Source organism: Lithobates pipiens, unplaced genomic scaffold, assembly GCF_037356315.1.
Source record: "Lithobates pipiens isolate NorthernLeopardFrog02 unplaced genomic scaffold, aLitPip1_a1.2 Scaffold_18, whole genome shotgun sequence".
NCBI classification, from domain to species: domain Eukaryota; kingdom Metazoa; phylum Chordata; class Amphibia; order Anura; family Ranidae; genus Lithobates; species Lithobates pipiens.
Window position 1 is genome coordinate 579,569,180 of NW_027507758.1, and position 17,712 is coordinate 579,586,891.

The following is a 17,712-nucleotide window of genomic DNA, read 5'->3' on the forward strand; positions in this document are numbered from 1 at the left end:
CTCGGATATCTAGGTGCCTCCATTTTGTTTATATATTGTTGATCATTTTGTTGTGGTCCATCTAGCCTGTTTACTTGTGACATGTTCTTCTCAGGCGTGGAAAATGTAGAAATAGGATCAAGGCTCCCTCCTTGTCTTTGCCATTTAAAAACATCTTCATTTTTAAAATCATTAATATCTCTAATATATTTCTTACTTTTCCTTACTTGCACTTCCCTGTCTTTCTTCACAAGGTCTTTATTTAGTTGTGTCATCATAGTTGTGAGTTCCAACTTATCCTTATGCATCTCCAGTTCTCCCTTTATTTCTCCTATCGTTTGATCTATTCTATTTAATTTTCTTTGCTTCCTTTTGACTAGGAAGTCTAGTAATTCCAACCCTTTCCCATTAAAAAAGGCGAACCATTCATCAATCGATTCTTGGTCCGTAAGACCGTCATTTGGTGTGACGTCCCATCTTAGACGTCTAGGGACTATCTTGTCCTTCTGGTATTGCTCGAAGGTGGTTATGTCCCACCAAAGGCTCACCTTCTTTTCCATGTTATGGGCTAGCCTACGTATTAGGCTCTCCAAGCCACCACTTTTAGTGCCATTCGGGTCTGAGCTGTTAAAAACCTGCTCTAAATTAATTTTCCTTTTTTCCATGAAGGAAAAGACTTCCATTGTGGCAGCAAGAATGAATGGGTATTTAAATCAGGAATGAGAGTAAAAGTATTCTCGCGCCTATCAATGTGTCCTAGAACTAGTGTGGTTGCAGCAAAACACCGGCAGGGGTGTAAACCCTCCCCAGATTAAGTGATAGTAATTAAGAAATGGTGTTGCGCTCCGGCTAAATAAATCGAATTAAACTAACATGTACTCAAGTAACAACCAAAACAGAAATAGAATAAAGTGTGAAACTGTATGTTTAAATAAGCTCAGACAATGTGCATAAATACTAAAGTGCAGTACACCAGGTCAAATTGTGCACTTGACATAAAAAACTTGATATAAGAAATCTTCTATAAATGACAGTGAAATAATATTAAGTGCACCCAAATGTATAGATGATATGGCACGAGGAAAGAAAAAAAAAAAGAGAGCCGGAATGATTATAATTATCCATCCTCAACAACCACATGTGGATGTAGTTTGCCAGCGATTCCCACGGGGAGTGGGTCCATGTGGCAAAGTCACAATGTAGACGACTAGGCGTTTCCATTGATTTTCGACAAGCGAATGCCAAGTCAAGCATGGGCGAGAGCTGGACTCTCCTAGACCAGCTGAGCGAGGGTGGTGGCAACTGCCCCGGCGTGGAGCATTGGTGGTTCAGTGGTAGAATTCTCGCCTGCCACGCGGGAGGCCCGGGTTCGATTCCCGGCCAATGCAATTATGGGCTCTTTGTGTTTGCAGCGCTCTCCCCCAATTTCCAGCCCCGTGGAGTGCATCAAGTCACAAGGTGTTTCTTGTCGAGAATGTACTAGGCGGTGTGAGTGCTTTTTGAAACCAGCCTTCTCCCAATGACATCATTGAAACCCATGGGGCCATACCTCTGAAGGGGCTCAGTTGTCAAAGGTCGTAGGAGGAAAAAAAAAGGGGGGTGCAAACCTTCTACGCTAGGAAAGCGGGTGGCTCTCCTGGTGTCTAGCGGCCAGAGCAGGTTGTGGATTTCGCAAAACTGACTATATTTTACACATAGCCCAGGAGAGGACAGGGATCAGCCATAGCGCAAGCAACACACTCGAGCAAAGGGGGATTAGCTCAAGTGGTAGAGCGCTCGATTTGCATGCGAGAGGTAGTGGGATTGATGCCCGCATTCTCCAAACGCAGCTTTCCTGGTTTCATGGGAGGCACCTTGCTTTTGTGTTTGATGTTGAAGCTTGGAACCGAGCGCCGTGAGCAACATGGGAAGCCGGAGTCCTCCTCATAACATGTGCCAAGGCATTGCCACGTTTTTGTGGTGGCATCTGTGGCTTCAGCCAAAGTCACGTAGGCAGTATTGGACAAAAGCAATCAATTAAAGAAAGCACGACCAGGCTTCCATGGCCAAGAGACAATATTCCATTAGGGCAAAAGGTGCCAGTGCCATGCTTACGCTGAGAGCTTTGGACTCATTGAATCACCTGAATCAGGTTCAACTTCTCTTTGTGTGTGAAAGAAAGGAATTTGGACCCACAAGCAAATATCGATTGGCATAGGAAAAGGCAACGTAGCAGAGGATGGTTTTGATCCATCGACCTCTGGGTTATGGGCCCAGCATGCTTCTGCTGCACCACTCTGCTCTTGTCGCTGATGATCCTCAACAACCACATGTGGATGTAGTTTTCCAGCGATCCCAAGGGAAGTGGGTCCATGTGGCAAAGTCACAATGTAGATGCCGAGGCGTTTCCATGGATTTTGACAAGCGAATCCCAAGTCAAGCGTGGGCGAGAGCTGGACTCTCCTAGGCCAGCTGAGCGAGGGTGGTGGCGCCTTGCCTGGTGTTGAGCATTGGTGGTTCAGTGGTAGAAATATTGCCTGCCACGCGGGAGGCCCGGATTTGATTCCTGGCCAATGCAATTATGAGCTCTTTGTGTTTGCAGCGCTCTCCCCCAATTTCCAGCCCCGTGGAGTGCATCAAGGCACAAGGTGTTTCTTGTCGAGAATGTACTAGGCGGTGTGAGTGCTTTTTGAAACCAGCCTTCTCCCAATTACATCATTGAAACCCATGGGGCCATACCTGTGAAGGGGCTCAGTTGTCAAAGGTTGTAGGAGGAAAAAAAAAGGGGGTGCAAACCTTCTACGCTAAGAAAGCGGGTGGCTCTCCTGGTGTCTAGCGGCCAGAGCAGCTTGTGGATTTCGCAAAACTGACTATATTTTACACATAGCCCAGGAGAGGACAGGGATCAGCCATAGCGCAAGCAACGCGCTCGAGCAAAGGGGGATTAGCTCAAGTGGTAGAGCGCTCGCTTTGCATGCGAGAGGTAGTGGGATCGATGCCTGCATTCTCCAAATGCAGCTTTCCTGGTTTCACAGGAGGCACCTTGCTTTTGTGTTTGATGTTGAAGCTTGGAACCGAGCGCCATGAGCAACATGGGAAGCCGGAGTCCTCCTCATAGCGCGTGCCAAGGCGTTGCCACGTTTTTGTGGTGGCAACTGTGGCTTCAGCCAAAGTCACGTAGGCAGTGTTGGACAAAAGCAATCTATTAAACAAAGCACGAGCAGGCCTCCATGGCCAAGAGACAATATTTCATTAGCGCAAAAGGTGCCAGTGCCATGCTTACGCTGAGAGCTTTGGACTCGTTGAATCACCTGAATCAGGTTCAACTTCTCTTTGTGTGCGAAAGAAAGGCCTTTGGGCCCGCAAGCAAATATCGATTGGCATAGGAAAAGGCAACGTAGCAGAGGATGGTTTCGATCCATCGACCTCAGGGTTATGGGCCCAGCACGCTTCCGCTGCGCCACTCTGCTCTTGTCGCTGTCCATCCTCAACAACCACATGTGGATGTAGTTTGCCAGCGATTCCCACGGGGAGTGGGTCCATGTGGCAAAGTCACAATGTAGACGACTAGGCGTTTCCATTGATTTTCGACAAGCGAATGCCAAGTCAAGCGTGGGCGAGAGCTGGACTCTCCTAGACCAGCTGAGCGAGGGTGGTGGCAACTGCCCTGGCGTGGAGCATTGGTGGTTCAGTGGTAGAATTCTCGCCTGCCACGCGGGAGGCCCGGGTTCGATTCCCGGCCAATGCAATTATGGGCTCTTTGTGTTTGCAGCACTCTCCCCCAATTTCCAGCCCCGTGGAGTGCATCAAGTCACAAGGTGTTTCTTGTCGAGAATGTACTAGGCGGTGTGAGTGCTTTTTGAAACCAGCCTTCTCCCAATGACATCATTGAAACCCATGGGGCCATACCTCTGAAGGGGCTCAGTTGTCAAAGGTCGTAGGAGGAAAAAAAAAGGGGGGTGCAAACCTTCTACGCTAGGAAAGCGGGTGGCTCTCCTGGTGTCTAGCGGCCAGAGCAGGTTGTGGATTTCGCAAAACTGACTATATTTTACACATAGCCCAGGAGAGGACAGGGATCAGCCATAGCGCAAGCAACCCACTCGAGCAAAGGGGGGTTAGCTCAAGTGGTAGAGCGCTCGCTTTGCATGCGAGAGGTAGCGGGATCGATGCCCGCATTCTCCAAACGCAGCTTTCCTGGTTTCACGGGAGGCACCTTGCTTTTGTGTTTGATGTTGAAGCTTGGAACCGAGCGCCGTGAGCAACATGGGAAGCCGGAGTCCTCCTCATAACATGTGCCAAGGCATTGCCACGTTTTTGTGGTGGCATCTGTGGCTTCAGCCAAAGTCACGTAGGCAGTATTGGACAAAAGCAATCAATTAAAGAAAGCACGACCAGGCTTCCATGGCCAAGAGACAATATTCCATTAGGGGGAAAGGTGCCAGTGCCATGCTTACGCTGAGAGCTTTGGACTCGTTGAATCACCTGAATCAGGTTCAACTTCTCTTTGTGTGCGAAAGAAAGGCCTTTGGGCCCGCAAGCAAATATCGATTGGCATAGGAAAAGGCAACGTAGCAGAGGACGGTTTCGATCCATCGACCTCTGGGTTATAGGCCCAGCATGCTTCCGCTGCGCCACTCTGCTCTTGTCGCTGACCAGACTCATGGATTTCGACAAGCGAATCCCAAGTCAAGCGTGGGCGAGAGCAGGACTCTCCTAGGCCAGCTGAGCGAGGGTGGTGGCACCTGGTCCGGCGTGGAGCATTGGTGGTTCAGTGGTAGAATTCTCGCCTGCCACGTGGGAGGCCCGGGTTCGATTCCCGGCCAATGCAATTATGGGCTCTTGGTGTTTGTAGCTCTCTCCCCCAATTTCCAGCCCCATGGAATGCCTCAAGGCACAAGGTGTTTCTTGTCGAGAATGTATTAGGCGGTGTGAGTGCTTTTTGAAACCACCTTCTCCCAATGACATCATTGAAACCCATGGGGCCATACTTCAGAAGGGGCTCAGTTGTCCAAGGTCTTGGGGGAGTGGCTCGCCTGGTGTCTAGCGGCCAGAGCAAGTTGTGGATTTAGCAAAACTGCCTATAGTTTACACATAGCCCAGGAGAGGACAGGGATCAGCCATAGCACAAGCAACAACCTCAAGCAACAACCTCAAGCAAAGGGGGATTAGCTCAAATGGTAGAGCGCTCGCTTAGCATGCGAGAGGTAGTGGGATCGATGCCCGCATTCTCCAAATGCAGCTTTCCTGATTTGCCAGGAGACACCTTGCTTTTGTGTTTGATGTTGAAGCTTGGAACCGAGCGCCGTGAGCAACATGGGAAGCCGGAGTCCTCCTCATAGCGCGTGCCAAGGCGTTGCCACGTTTTTGTGGTGGCAACTGTGGCTTCAGCCAAAGTCACGTAGGCAGTGTTGGACAAAAGCAATCTATTAAACAAAGCACGAGCAGGCCTCCATGGCCAAGAGACAATATTTCATTAGCGCAAAAGGTGCCAGTGCCATGCTTACGCTGAGAGCTTTGGACTCGTTGAATCACCTGAATCAGGTTCAACTTCTCTTTGTGTGCGAAAGAAAGGCCTTTGGGCCCGCAAGCAAATATCGATTGGCATAGGAAAAGGCAACGTAGCAGAGGATGGTTTCGATCCATCGACCTCTGGGTTATGGGCCCAGCACACTTCCGCTGCGCCACTCTGCTCTTGTCGCTGTCCATCCTCAACAACCACATGTGGATGTAGTTTGCCAGCGATTCCCACGGGGAGTGGGTCCATGTGGCAAAGTCACAATGTAGACGACTAGGCGTTTCCATTGATTTTCGACAAGCGAATGCCAAGTCAAGCGTGGGCGAGAGCTGGACTCTCCTAGATCAGCTGAGCGAGGGTGGTGGCAACTGCCCCGGCGTGGAGCATTGGTGGTTCAGTGGTAGAATTCTCGCCTGCCACACGGGAGGCCCGGGTTCGATTCCCGGCCAATGCAATTATGGGCTCTTTGTGTTTGCAGCGCTCTCCCCCAATTTCCAGCCCCGTGGAGTGCATCAAGTCACAAGGTGTTTCTTGTCGAGAATGTACTAGGCGGTGTGAGTGCTTTTTGAAACCAGCCTTCTCCCAATGACATCATTGAAACCCATGGGGCCATACCTCTGAAGGGGCTCAGTTGTCAAAGGTCGTAGGAGGAAAAAAAAAGGGGGGTGCAAACCTTCTACGCTAGGAAAGCGGGTGGCTCTCCTGGTGTCTAGCGGCCAGAGCAGGTTGTGGATTTCGCAAAACTGACTATATTTTACACATAGCCCAGGAGAGGACAGGGATCAGCCATAGCGCAAGCAACCCACTCGAGCAAAGGGGGATTAGCTCAAGTGGTAGAGTGCTCGCTTTGCATGCGAGAGGTAGCGGGATCGATGCCCGCATTCTCCAAACGCAGCTTTCCTGCTTTCACGGGAGGCACCTTGCTTTTGATGTTGAAGCTTGGAACCGAGCGCCGTGAGCAACATGGGAAGCCGGAGTCCTCCTCATAACATGTGCCAAGGCATTGCCACGTTTTTGTGGTGGCATCTGTGGCTTCAGCCAAAGTCACGTAGGCAGTATTGGACAAAAGCAATCAATTAAAGAAAGCACGACCAGGCTTCCATGGCCAAGAGACAATATTCCATTAGGGGGAAAGGTGCCAGTGCCATGCTTACGCTGAGAGCTTTGGACTCGTTGAATCACCTGAATCAGGTTCAACTTCTCTTTGTGTGCGAAAGAAAGGCCTTTGGGCCGGCAAGCAAATATCGATTGGCATAGGAAAAGGCAACGTAGCAGAGGATGGTTTCGATCCATCGACCTCTGGGTTATGGGCCCAGCACGCTTCCGCTGCGCCACTCTGCTCTTGTCGCTGACCATCCTCATGGATTTCGACAAGCGAATCCCAAGTCAAGCGTGGGCGAGAGCTGGACTCTCCTAGGCCAGCTGAGCGAGGGTGGTGGCACCTGGCCCGGCGTGGAGCATTGGTGGTTCAGTGGTAGAATTCTCGCCTGCCACGCGGGAGGCCCGGGTTCGATTCCCGGCCAATGCAATTATGGGCTCTTGGTGTTTGTAGCTCTCTCCCCCAATTTCCAGCCCCATGGAATGCCTCAAGGCACAAGGTGTTTCTTGTCGAGAATGTATTAGGCGGTGTGAGTGCTTTTTGAAACCACCTTCTCCCAATGACATCATTGAAACCCATGGGGCCATACTTCAGAAGGGGCTCAGTTGTCCAAGGTCTTGGGGGAGTGGCTCGCCTGGTGTCTAGCGGCCAGAGCAAGTTGTGGATTTAGCAAAACTGCCTATAGTTTACACATAGCCCAGGAGAGGACAGGGATCAGCCATAGCACAAGCAACAACCTCAAGCAAAGGGGGATTAGCTCAAATGGTAGAGCGCTCGCTTAGCATGCGAGAGGTAGCGGGATCGATGCCCGCATTCTCCAAATGCAGCTTTCCTGATTTGCCAGGAGACACCTTGCTTTTGTGTTTGATGTTGAAGCTTGGAACCGAGCGCCGTGAGCAACATGGGAAGCCGGAGTCCTCCTCATAGCGCGTGCCAAGGCGTTGCCACGTTTTTGTGGTGGCAACTGTGGCTTCAGCCAAAGTCACGTAGGCAGTGTTGGACAAAAGCAATCAATTAAAGAAAGCACGACCAGGCTTCCATGGCCAAGAGACAATATTCCATTAGGGGGAAAGGTGCCAGTGCCATGCTTACGCTGAGAGCTTTGGACTCGTTGAATCACCTGAATCAGGTTCAACTTCTCTTTGTGTGCGAAAGAAAGGCCTTTGGGCCCGCACGCAAGCAAATATCGATTGGCATAGGAAAAGGCAACGTAGCAGAGGATGGTTTCGATCCATCGACCTCTGGGTTATGGGCCCAGCACGCTTCCGCTGCGCCACTCTGCTCTTGTCGCTGACCAACCTCAACAACCACATGTGGATGTAGTTTGCCAGCGATTCCCACGGGGAGTGGGTCCATGTGGCAAAGTCACAATGTAGACGACTAGGCGTTTCCATTGATTTTCGACCAGCGAATCCCAAGTCAAGCGTGGGCGAGAGCTGGACTCTCCTAGACCAGCTGAGTGAGGGTGGTGGCAAGTGGCCCGGCGTGGAGCATTGGTGGTTCAGTGGTAGAATTCTCGCCTGCCACGCGGGAGGCCCGGGTTCGATTCCCGGCCAATGCAATTATGGGCTCTTTGTGTTTGCAGCGCTCTCCCCCAATTTCCAGCCCCGTGGAGTGCATCAAGGCACAAGGTGTTTCTTGTCGAGAATGTACTAGGCGGTGTGAGTGCTTTTTGAAACCAGCCTTCTCCCAATTACATCATTGAAACCCATGGGGCCATACCTCTGAAGGGGCTCAGTTGTCAAAGGTCGTAGGAGGGAAAAAAAAGGGGGGTGCAAACCTTCTACGCTAGGAAAGCGGGTGGCTCTCCTGGTGTCTAGCGGCCAGAGCAGGTTGTGGATTTCGCAAAACTGACTATATTTTACACATAGCCCAGGAGAGGACAGGGATCAGCCATAGCGCAAGCAACACACTCGAGCAAAGGGGGATTAGCTCAAGTGGCAGAGCGCTCGCTTTGCATGCGAGAGGTAGCGGGATCGATGCCCGCATTCTCCAAACGCAGCTTTCCTGGTTTCACGGGAGGCACCTTGCTTTTGTGTTTGATGTTGAAGCTTGGAACCGAGCGCCGTGAGCAACATGGGAAGCCGGAGTGCTCCTCATAACATGTGCCAAGGCATTGCCACGTTTTTGTGGTGGCATCTGTGGCTTCAGCCAAAGTCACGTAGGCAGTATTGGACAAAAGCAATCAATTAAAGAAAGCACGACCAGGCTTCCATGGCCAAGAGACAATATTCCATTAGGGGGAAAGGTGCCAGTGCCATGCTTACGCTGAGAGCTTTGGACTCGTTGAATCACCTGAATCAGGTTCAACTTCTCTTTGTGTGCGAAAGAAAGGCCTTTGGGCCCGCAAGCAAATATCGATTGGCATAGGAAAAGGCAACGTAGCAGAGGATGGTTTCGATCCATCGACCTCTGGGTTATGGGCCCAGCACACTTCCGCTGCGCCACTCTGCTCTTGTCGCTGACCATCCTCATGGATTTCGACAAGCGAATCCCAAGTCAAGCGTGGGTGAGAGCTGGACTCTCCTAGGCCAGCTGAGCGAGGGTGGTGGCGCCTGGCCCGGCGTGGAGCATTGGTGGTTCAGTGGTAGAATTCTCGCCTGCCACGCGGGAGGCCCGGGTTCGATTCCCGGCCAATGCAGTTATGGGCTCTTGGTGTTTGTAGCTCTCTCCCCCAATTTCCAGCCCCATGGAATGCCTCAAGGCACAAGGTGTTTCTTGTCGAGAATGTATTAGGCGGTGTGAGTGCTTTTTGAAACCACCTTCTCCCAATGACATCATTGAAACCCATGGGGCCATACTTCAGAAGGGGCTCAGTTGTCCAAGGTCTTGGGGGAGTGGCTCTCCTGGTGTCTAGCGGCCAGAGCAAGTTGTGGATTTAGCAAAACTGCCTATAGTTTACACATAGCCCAGGAGAGGACAGGGATCAGCCATAGCACAAGCAACAACCTCAAGCAAAGGGGGATTAGCTCAAATGGTAGAGCGCTCGCTTAGCATGCGAGAGGTAGCGGGATCGATGCCCGCATTCTCCAAATGCAGCTTTCCTGATTTGCCAGGAGACACCTTGCTTTTGTGTTTGATGTTGAAGCTTGGAACCGAGCGCCGTGAGCAACATGGGAAGCCGGAGTCCTCCTCATAACGCGTGCCAAGGCGTTGCCACGTTTTTGTGGTGGCAACTGTGGCTTCAGCCAAAGTCACGTAGGCAGTGTTGGACAAAAGCAATCAATTAAACAAAGCACGAGCAGGCCTCCATGGCCAAGAGACAATATTTCATTAGCGCAAAAGGTGCCAGTGCCATGCTTACGCTGAGAGCTTTGGACTCGTTAATTCACCTGAATCAGGTTCAACTTCTCTTTGTGTGCGAAAGAAAGGCCTTTGGGCCCGCACGCAAGCAAATATCGATTGGCATAGGAAAAGGCAACGCAGCAGAGGATGGTTTCGATCCATCGACCTCTGGGTTATGGGCCCAGCACGCTTCCGCTGCGCCACTCTGCTCTTGTTGCTGACCAACCTCAACAACCACATGTGGATGTAGTTTGCCAGCGATTCCCACGGGGAGTGGGTCCATGTGGCAAAGTCACAATGTAGACGACTAGGCGTTTCCATTGATTTTCGACCAGCGAATCCCAAGTCAAGCGTGGGCGAGAGCTGGACTCTCCTAGACCAGCTGAGCGAGGGTGGTGGCAAGTGGCCCGGCGTGGAGCATTGGTGGTTCAGTGGTAGAATTCTCGCCTGCCACGCGGGAGGCCCGGGTTCGATTCCCGGCCAATGCAATTATGGGCTCTTTGTGTTTGCAGCGCTCTCCCCCAATTTCCAGCCCCGTGGAGTGCATCAAGGCACAAGGTGTTTCTTGTCGAGAATGTACTAGGCGGTGTGAGTGCTTTTTGAAACCAGCCTTCTCCCAATTACATCATTGAAACCCATGGGGCCATACCTCTGAAGGGGCTCAGTTGTCAAAGGTCGTAGGAGGGAAAAAAAAGGGGGGTGCAAACCTTCTACGCTAGGAAAGCGGGTGGCTCTCCTGGTGTCTAGCGGCCAGAGCAGGTTGTGGATTTCGCAAAACTGACTATATTTTACACATAGCCCAGGAGAGGACAGGGATCAGCCATAGCGCAAGCAACACACTTGAGCAAAGGGGGATTAGCTCAAGTGGCAGAGCGCTCGCTTTGCATGCGAGAGGTAGCGGGATTGATGCCCGCATTCTCCAAACGCAGCTTTCCTGGTTTCACGGGAGGCACCTTGCTTTTGTGTTTGATGTTGAAGCTTGGAACCGAGCGCCGTGAGCAACATGGGAAGCCGGAGTGCTCCTCATAACATGTGCCAAGGCATTGCCACGTTTTTGTGGTGGCATCTGTGGCTTCAGCCAAAGTCACGTAGGCAGTATTGGACAAAAGCAATCAATTAAAGAAAGCACGACCAGGCTTCCATGGCCAAGAGACAATATTCCATTAGGGGGAAAGGTGCCAGTGCCATGCTTACGCTGAGAGCTTTGGACTCGTTGAATCACCTGAATCAGGTTCAACTTCTCTTTGTGTGCGAAAGAAAGGCCTTTGGGCCCGCAAGCAAATATCGATTGGCATAGGAAAAGGCAACGTAGCAGAGGATGGTTTCGATCCATCGACCTCTGGGTTATGGGCCCAGCACGCTTCCGCTGCGCCACTCTGCTCTTGTCGCTGACCATCCTCATGGATTTCGACAAGCGAATCCCAAGTCAAGCGTGGGCGAGAGCTGGACTCTCCTAGGCCAGCTGAGCGAGGGTGGTGGCGCCTGGCCCGGCGTGGAGCATTGGTGGTTCAGTGGTAGAATTCTCGCCTGCCACGCGGGAGGCCCGGGTTCGATTCCCGGCCAATGCAATTATGGGCTCTTGGTGTTTGTAGCTCTTTCCCCCAATTTCCAGCCCCATGGAATGCCTCAAGGCACAAGGTGTTTCTTGTCGAGAATGTATTAGGCGGTGTGAGTGCTTTTTGAAACCACCTTCTCCCAATGACATCATTGAAACCCATGGGGCCATACTTCAGAAGGGGCTCAGTTGTCCAAGGTCTTGGGGGAGTGGCTCTCCTGGTGTCTAGCGGCCAGAGCAAGTTGTGGATTTAGCAAAACTGCCTAGAGTTTACACATAGCCCAGGAGAGGACAGGGATCAGCCATAGCACAAGCAACAACCTCAAGCAAAGGGGGATTAGCTCAAATGGTAGAGCGCTCGCTTAGCATGCGAGAGGTAGCGGGATCGATGCCTGCATTCTCCAAATGCAGCTTTCCTGATTTGCCAGGAGACACCTTGCTTTTGTGTTTGATGTTGAAGCTTGGAACCGAGCGCCGTGAGCAACATGGGAAGCCGGAGTCCTCCTCATAACGCGTGCCAAGGCGTTGCCACGTTTTTGTGGTGGCAACTGTGGCTTCAGCCAAAGTCACGTAGGCAGTGTTGGACAAAAGCAATCTAGTAAACAAAGCACGAGCAGGCCTCCATGGCCAAGAGACAATATTTCATTAGCGCAAAAGGTGCCAGTGCCATGCTTACGCTGAGAGCTTTGGACTCGTTGAATCACCTGAATCAGGTTCAACTTCTCTTTGTGTGCGAAAGAAAGGCCTTTGGGCCCGCACGCAAGCAAATATCGATTGGCATAGGAAAAGGCAACGTAGCAGAGGATGGTTTCGATCCATCGACCTCTGGGTTATGGGCCCAGCACGCTTCCGCTGCGCCACTCTGCTCTTGTCGCTGACCAACCTCAACAACCACATGTGGATGTAGTTTGCCAGCGATTCCCACGGGGAGTGGGTCCATGTGGCAAAGTCACAATGTAGACGACTAGGCGTTTCCATTGATTTTCGACCAGCGAATCCCAAGTCAAGCGTGGGCGAGAGCTGGACTCTCCTAGACCAGCTGAGCGAGGGTGGTGGCAAGTGGCCCGGCGTGGAGCATTGGTGGTTCAGTGGTAGAATTCTCGCCTGCCACGCGGGAGGCCCGGGTTCGATTCCCGGCCAATGCAATTATGGGCTCTTTGTGTTTGCAGCGCTCTCCCCCAATTTCCAGCCCCGTGGAGTGCATCAAGGCACAAGGTGTTTCTTGTCGAGAATGTACTAGGCGGTGTGAGTGCTTTTTGAAACCAGCCTTCTCCCAATTACATCATTGAAACCCATGGGGCCATACCTCTGAAGGGGCTCAGTTGTCAAAGGTCGTAGGAGGGAAAAAAAAGGGGGGTGCAAACCTTCTACGCTAGGAAAGCGGGTGGCTCTCCTGGTGTCTAGCGGCCAGAGCAGGTTGTGGATTTCGCAAAACTGACTATATTTTACACATAGCCCAGGAGAGGACAGGGATCAGCCATAGCGCAAGCAACACACTCGAGCAAAGGGGGATTAGCTCAAGTGGCAGAGCGCTCGCTTTGCATGCGAGAGGTAGCGGGATCGATGCCCGCATTCTCCAAACGCAGCTTTCCTGGTTTCACGGGAGGCACCTTGCTTTTGTGTTTGATGTTGAAGCTTGGAACCGAGCGCCGTGAGCAACATGGGAAGCCGGAGTGCTCCTCATAACATGTGCCAAGGCATTGCCACGTTTTTGTGGTGGCATCTGTGGCTTCAGCCAAAGTCACGTAGGCAGTATTGGACAAAAGCAATCAATTAAAGAAAGCACGACCAGGCTTCCATGGCCAAGAGACAATATTCCATTAGGGGGAAAGGTGCCAGTGCCATGCTTACGCTGAGAGCTTTGGACTCGTTGAATCACCTGAATCAGGTTCAACTTCTCTTTGTGTGCGAAAGAAAGGCCTTTGGGCCCGCAAGCAAATATCGATTGGCATAGGAAAAGGCAACGTAGCAGAGGATGGTTTCGATCCATCGACCTCTGGGTTATGGGCCCAGCACGCTTCCGCTGCGCCACTCTGCTCTTGTCGCTGACCATCCTCATGGATTTCGACAAGCGAATCCCAAGTCAAGCGTGGGCGAGAGCTGGACTCTCCTAGGCCAGCTGAGCGAGGGTGGTGGCGCCTGGCCCGGCGTGGAGCATTGGTGGTTCAGTGGTAGAATTCTCGCCTGCCACGCGGGAGGCCCGGGTTCGATTCCCGGCCAATGCAATTATGGGCTCTTGGTGTTTGTAGCTCTCTCCCCCAATTTCCAGCCCCATGGAATGCCTCAAGGCACAAGGTGTTTCTTGTCGAGAATGTATTAGGCGGTGTGAGTGCTTTTTGAAACCACCTTCTCCCAATGACATCATTGAAACCCATGGGGCCATACTTCAGAAGGGGCTCAGTTGTCCAAGGTCTTGGGGGAGTGGCTCTCCTGGTGTCTAGCGGCCAGAGCAAGTTGTGGATTTAGCAAAACTGCCTATAGTTTACACATAGCCCAGGAGAGGACAGGGATCAGCCATAGCACAAGCAACAACCTCAAGCAAAGGGGGATTAGCTCAAATGGTAGAGCGCTCGCTTAGCATGCGAGAGGTAGCGGGATCGATGCCCGCATTCTCCAAATGCAGCTTTCCTGATTTGCCAGGAGACACCTTGCTTTTGTGTTTGATGTTGAAGCTTGGAACCGAGCGCCGTGAGCAACATGGGAAGCCGGAGTCCTCATCATAACGCGTGCCAAGGCGTTGCCACGTTTTTGTGGTGGCAACTGTGGCTTCAGCCAAAGTCACGTAGGCAGTGTTGGACAAAAGCAATCTAGTAAACAAAGCACGAGCAGGCCTCCATGGCCAAGAGACAATATTTCATTAGCGCAAAAGGTGCCAGTGCCATGCTTACGCTGAGAGCTTTGGACTCGTTGAATCACCTGAATCAGGTTCAACTTCTCTTTGTGTGCGAAAGAAAGGCCTTTGGGCCCGCACGCAAGCAAATATCGATTGGCATAGGAAAAGGCAACGTAGCAGAGGATGGTTTCGATCCATCGACCTCTGGGTTATGGGCCCAGCACGCTTCCGCTGCGCCACTCTGCTCTTGTCGCTGACCAACCTCAACAACCACATGTGGATGTAGTTTGCCAGCGATTCCCACGGGGAGTGGGTCCATGTGGCAAAGTCACAATGTAGACGACTAGGCGTTTCCATTGATTTTCGACCAGCGAATCCCAAGTCAAGCGTGGGCGAGAGCTGGACTCTCCTAGACCAGCTGAGCGAGGGTGGTGGCAAGTGGCCCGGCGTGGAGCATTGGTGGTTCAGTGGTAGAATTCTCGCCTGCCACGCGGGAGGCCCGGGTTCGATTCCCGGCCAATGCAATTATGGGCTCTTTGTGTTTGCAGCGCTCTCCCCCAATTTCCAGCCCCGTGGAGTGCATCAAGGCACAAGGTGTTTCTTGTCGAGAATGTACTAGGCGGTGTGAGTGCTTTTTGAAACCAGCCTTCTCCCAATTACATCATTGAAACCCATGGGGCCATACCTCTGAAGGGGCTCAGTTGTCAAAGGTCGTAGGAGGGAAAAAAAAAGGGGGTGCAAACCTTCTACGCTAGGAAAGCGGGTGGCTCTCCTGGTGTCTAGCGGCCAGAGCAGGTTGTGGATTTCGCAAAACTGACTATATTTTACACATAGCCCAGGAGAGGACAGGGATCAGCCATAGCGCAAGCAACACACTCGAGCAAAGGGGGATTAGCTCAAGTGGCAGAGCGCTCGCTTTGCATGCGAGAGGTAGCGGGATCGATGCCCGCATTCTCCAAACGCAGCTTTCCTGGTTTCACGGGAGGCACCTTGCTTTTGTGTTTGATGTTGAAGCTTGGAACCGAGCGCCATGAGCAACATGGGAAGCCGGAGTGCTCCTCATAACATGTGCCAAGGCATTGCCACGTTTTTGTGGTGGCATCTGTGGCTTCAGCCAAAGTCACGTAGGCAGTATTGGACAAAAGCAATCAATTAAAGAAAGCACGACCAGGCTTCCATGGCCAAGAGACAATATTCCATTAGGGGGAAAGGTGCCAGTGCCATGCTTACGCTGAGAGCTTTGGACTCGTTGAATCACCTGAATCAGGTTCAACTTCTCTTTGTGTGCGAAAGAAAGGCCTTTGGGCCCGCAAGCAAATATCGATTGGCATAGGAAAAGGCAACGTAGCAGAGGATGGTTTCGATCCATCGACCTCTGGGTTATGGGCCCAGCACGCTTCCGCTGCGCCACTCTGCTCTTGTCGCTGACCATACTCATGGATTTCGACAAGCGAATCCCAAGTCAAGCGTGGGCGAGAGCTGGACTCTCCTAGGCCAGCTGAGCGAGGGTGGTGGCGCCTGGCCCGGCGTGGAGCATTGGTGGTTCAGTGGTAGAATTCTCGCCTGCCACGCGGGAGGCCCGGGTTCGATTCCCGGCCAATGCAATTATGGGCTCTTGGTGTTTGTAGCTCTCTCCCCCAATTTCCAGCCCCATGGAATGCCTCAAGGCACAAGGTGTTTCTTGTCGAGAATGTATTAGGCGGTGTGAGTGCTTTTTGAAACCACCTTCTCCCAATGACATCATTGAAACCCATGGGGCCATACTTCAGAAGGGGCTCAGTTGTCCAAGGTCTTGGGGGAGTGGCTCTCCTGGTGTCTAGCGGCCAGAGCAAGTTGTGGATTTAGCAAAACTGCCTATAGTTTACACATAGCCCAGGAGAGGACAGGGATCAGCCATAGCACAAGCAACAACCTCAAGCAAAGGGGGATTAGCTCAAATGGTAGAGCGCTCGCTTAGCATGCGAGAGGTAGCGGGATCGATGCCCGCATTCTCCAAATGCAGCTTTCCTGATTTGCCAGGAGACACCTTGCTTTTGTGTTTGATGTTGAAGCTTGGAACCGAGCGCCGTGAGCAACATGGGAAGCCGGAGTCCTCCTCATAACGCGTGCCAAGGCGTTGCCACGTTTTTGTGGTGGCAACTGTGGCTTCAGCCAAAGTCACGTAGGCAGTGTTGGACAAAAGCAATCTAGTAAACAAAGCACGAGCAGGCCTCCATGGCCAAGAGACAATATTTCATTAGCGCAAAAGGTGCCAGTGCCATGCTTACGCTGAGAGCTTTGGACTCGTTGAATCACCTGAATCAGGTTCAACTTCTCTTTGTGTGCGAAAGAAAGGCCTTTGGGCCCGCACGCAAGCAAATATCGATTGGCATAGGAAAAGGCAACGTAGCAGAGGATGGTTTCGATCCATCGACCTCTGGGTTATGGGCCCAGCACGCTTCCGCTGCGCCACTCTGCTCTTGTCGCTGACCAACCTCAACAACCACATGTGGATGTAGTTTGCCAGCGATTCCCACGGGGAGTGGGTCCATGTGGCAAAGTCACAATGTAGACGACTAGGCGTTTCCATTGATTTTCGACCAGCGAATCCCAAGTCAAGCGTGGGCGAGAGCTGGACTCTCCTAGACCAGCTGAGCGAGGGTGGTGGCGCCTGGCCCGGCGTGGAGCATTGGTGGTTCAGTGGTAGAATTCTCGCCTGCCACGCGGGAGGCCCGGGTTCGATTCCCGGCCAATGCAATTATGGGCTCTTTGTGTTTGCAGCGCTCTCCCCCAATTTCCAGCCCCGTGGAGTGCATCAAGGCACAAGGTGTTTCTTGTCGAGAATGTACTAGGCGGTGTGAGTGCTTTTTGAAACCAGCCTTCTCCCAATTACATCATTGAAACCCATGGGGCCATACCTCTGAAGGGGCTCAGTTGTCAAAGGTCGTAGGAGGGAAAAAAAAGGGGGGTGCAAACCTTCTACGCTAGGAAAGCGGGTGGCTCTCCTGGTGTCTAGCGGCCAGAGCAGGTTGTGGATTTCGCAAAACTGACTATATTTTACACATAGCCCAGGAGAGGACAGGGATCAGCCATAGCGCAAGCAACACACTCGAGCAAAGGGGGATTAGCTCAAGTGGCAGAGCGCTCGCTTTGCATGCGAGAGGTAGCGGGATCGATGCCCGCATTCTCCAAACGCAGCTTTCCTGGTTTCACGGGAGGCACCTTGCTTTTGTGTTTGATGTTGAAGCTTGGAACCGAGCGCCGTGAGCAACATGGGAAGCCGGAGTGCTCCTCATAACATGTGCCAAGGCATTGCCACGTTTTTGTGGTGGCATCTGTGGCTTCAGCCAAAGTCACGTAGGCAGTATTGGACAAAAGCAATCAATTAAAGAAAGCACGACCAGGCTTCCATGGCCACGAGACAATATTCCATTAGGGGGAAAGGTGCCAGTGCCATGCTTACGCTGAGAGCTTTGGACTCGTTGAAT

At 52.0% G+C, this 17,712-nt stretch overlaps 2 non-coding genes across 2 annotated transcripts; both read left to right on the forward strand.

The window, feature by feature from the left end:
* Positions 1-4,067: 4,067 nt before the first annotated feature.
* Positions 4,068-4,140, forward strand: TRNAA-UGC (transfer RNA alanine (anticodon UGC)). The gene has a single exon. It is a non-coding gene; the product is annotated as a tRNA-Ala (tRNA).
* Positions 4,141-6,288: 2,148 nt separating this feature from the next.
* Positions 6,289-6,361, forward strand: TRNAA-UGC (transfer RNA alanine (anticodon UGC)). Its single transcript has one exon. It is a non-coding gene; the product is annotated as a tRNA-Ala (tRNA).
* The last annotated feature ends 11,351 nt before the right edge of the window (positions 6,362-17,712 follow it).